The sequence below is a fragment of the Ursus americanus genome, chromosome X (genome assembly GCF_024610735.1).
Source record: "Ursus americanus isolate L20-20 chromosome X, mUrsAme1.1.p, whole genome shotgun sequence".
Lineage (NCBI taxonomy): Eukaryota > Metazoa > Chordata > Mammalia > Carnivora > Ursidae > Ursus > Ursus americanus.
This window is the reverse complement of record NC_142164.1, coordinates 37,473,598-37,476,921: the sequence shown is the minus strand read 5'-3', so window position 1 is coordinate 37,476,921 and position 3,324 is coordinate 37,473,598.

The following is a 3,324-nucleotide window of genomic DNA, read 5'->3' as shown; positions in this document are numbered from 1 at the left end:
TGAAGTTTTCTGCTGGTCAGAACATTCTGTCTGATGCATTTGACCACTGATAGAGTGAGGAAGGAGTCTACCACTCCCTTATTCAAAAACAAAAGCTGCCTGGGGCAACTATCATGATTTCCACCAAAACAAAGTTCACAGTCAGAAACCTTCCAGGATTGACTCCTGGACAACATTGCAGCCATAGGGAGCCCAGAATCACGTTGCAGATCGAAGCTGGCATGAAGGAACTTTGCTTCACCAGCGCGACCCAGGAGCTATGTTAAATATTCAATGACAAGTCAGGTCCTGGGAAGCGGCCAGTCTACTTGCAAGGAAACAATAATCATTCAACACAGCCTTTCTAGGATGGAAAATGGTTGACTGTCCCATATTCACACAGCTGCGATATGATAGATTGAAGTGGGACACCCCCAAGCTAGGTGGACAGAAGAATGCCATAAAGACAAGCCAAGTCATGACTTTGAAACACGGATTGGAGTTGCTGGGGAAAAGTGCAGCAGATGGAAGACTAGGTATACCGCCAATGGGCCTGGGGCTGCGGCTGTTTCTAAGAGCATGGAGTGGACCAGGAGACAAAGAGCTTCGAGTGAAACTCTAGACCAAAGGACCTTTATATAGTGTGGATGATACTCATGGTCATGGGTGTGGATCTGCATACATAACTACATAACGGATAGGGTAGCAGCTTGAGAGACAAAGCAGTGATTACCATAAAGAGTATTAACGGTTAACATATGGTGTAATAAAATTAAATTACTCATGATTAAATTAAAATGCTTACTGAGCACCAACTATAGACCTTGCTAACTTCAACTTTGTCATAACAGACAGAAATGCTACAAACCAGCTATGGTTTTCTTCTTTTCAAGAAAGACGTGATCACCTATAAAGAGAAAAAGAGGGGCACCTGGCTGGCTCAGTCAAAAGAGTGTACGACTCTTGATCTCGGGGTTGTGAGTTCAAGCTCCACATTGGGTGTAGAGATCACTCAAATAAATAAAACTTTTAAAAAATTAAGAGAAGAAGGAAACAAAAAGAAAAGATGGGAACTAAGACTATGACACAAGGTTCTTGTAGAATGAAGATTTGGGGAAAAAAGATAATATTTTTTATTTACATCCACCTAAAATTTTCTGCAAAGAATGTTACAGGGTTATTGAGATATCTGACAAATTGCCCTACCTCTCCAGTCTAGCATACCAGAGGTTCCAGAGGTTCTTAACCTAGGTTTTTAGAGGGCCTGTGAACCCCATGAGATTCTCTGCAGAAGTCTGCATGTTTATTTGTGTGTTTACAGACGTGTACACATTTGTCCTCAAAGAGGAGTTGTTCCCCTTTTTAATATTAGCTGGATGATCTTGACCTTGGTTGATATTCTTGCCTTTGACCATGACATATTTATCATCAGTGTCATTAGGATATACAATTCCAGCAGGAATAATACCCATGGAAAAAACAAACATAGAAGATGTAGACTTAACAATTTCTAGAGTATGAGGCTGATGTCTGGGTCCTGTGGCTCAGTAAGACTAATTTGTCCCACTACATGTTTCCATATCATATCTGGTTGGGGAAGAAGATGAAAGTACACCTAAAAATCACCCAGTATGTGCCAGGCAGTACAGTTCAGTTTATTGATTCAACAAACATTAATTGAGCATCTGCAATGTTTACATACATTATTTTCTTTCCTAAGCCCTACGTGATAAATATTATTTCCCCTCTTTTATGGGCAAGGAATGGAAAGTTCAGGTTGGTTAATTAATTGCTCAGGATCAAACAAAAAATGTTAGAGTGGCAATTTGGACTCTGGCCTTGTGGGACTTGAAGCAAGAGTTGCTACCCTTAATCCCATTTTACAAATGAAAAAAATTGAGGCCTAGAGAGGCAAAATCGTTGACTGGATGTCATAAGTAACAAGGTGGGGGGAAGTACTCAGGGCTGCCTCAGACTTGTGTTCCCTGGGTAACACCATCTGAGAAGCCAACAGCCACAACCCATACCTGGAGCTCTGCCAAGCACTCTGGCACTGTTCAGGTTGCCTTCCCCGAAGAGACCATGCCCCTATACTCTTGTTTCCAGCAGAACTGATGCTATTAGATTGCAGGCTCCCCTGGGTGAAGTGATAAATGTTTTCCCCAGCTTGCCAGCTGCCTTACTGAATCACGCAAAGCAGACTTTCCTAACAGGGCAAGCTCACAAGAGTCAGCTGTTGGCAACACTGTGGTTTGACCTACCACCAGGTTGTGATGGAGGAGTTTGGCTTTTCCTAGCCATTCCCCGTGTGTACTCTATCAGCCTCTCCCCTTCAGCTGCCCTGAGGAAAACTTAGACATTGATATCTGTTGTTTTTATTTTTTAATTTAATTTTTAAAAAAGATTTATCTATTTGAGAGTGAGAGTGAGAGAGAGAGAGAGAGAGAGAGAGAGAGAGAGAGTGCAAGCAGGGGGACGGACCAGCAGAGATGGGGAGGGATTGAAAGAATCCCAAGCAGACTCCCCACTGATGGCTGAGCGTGCAGCCCACGCTGGGCTTGATCTCATGACCCTAAGATCATGACCTGAGCCGAAGCCAAGAGTCGGATACTCAACCAACTGACCCACCCTGTGCCCCATATCTGTTTTTTTTTTTAAATTAGGAGTGCTTGTAGCCCAAGTCCCTCTTCCTCACACCAGAGCTGTTAAAGGGTATAGACCCTGACCATCAAATCTCCATGGGTACCATTAGGACCCAGGAGTGCTCATGCAGAGGAAATAGGGAAGAATGCTTCTGGCCCTTTCCAGAGAATATGGGAGATTTATACTGCTTCAGAGATCAGACAGAGTTATTAGCTCCAACTTCCAGAGGCTCATGGTGAAAGACTTGGCATGGCAATCACATATTCTTAGGATCAGAGTCACACACCCACACTCACACCCACGCTTCTACTGCACCCATGGCAACGGTGGGGACACTGAAATCTTCTGTCTCCTACATATGGTAGCAGTGCCGATTTGCCAAGTGCTGTTTCTCTGCTTGTGCAGTCCCCTGGAGTCTTCTGCCTCAGTTCTTCAAGCAAGATTCTAGGGAAATGTAGAAGCGAACTCTTGTTTTTTCACTCCTTAATATGAAATGAAAGTAGTGGGGGTTACTAAGACCTGCAGAGAGTTTGCCCAGGGCACTGTACCTCCAAAAGAGGGTTCTAAATTACAAGGCAAATAGGCAGGAAGGTAGGAGTTAGACATTTCCTGGACTGAGGACATCACTGGCACACTTTGAAATGCTGACCAGTTACAGTATCGTTACCATCAAGGTAAGAATATCCTGTTTACTATACTATA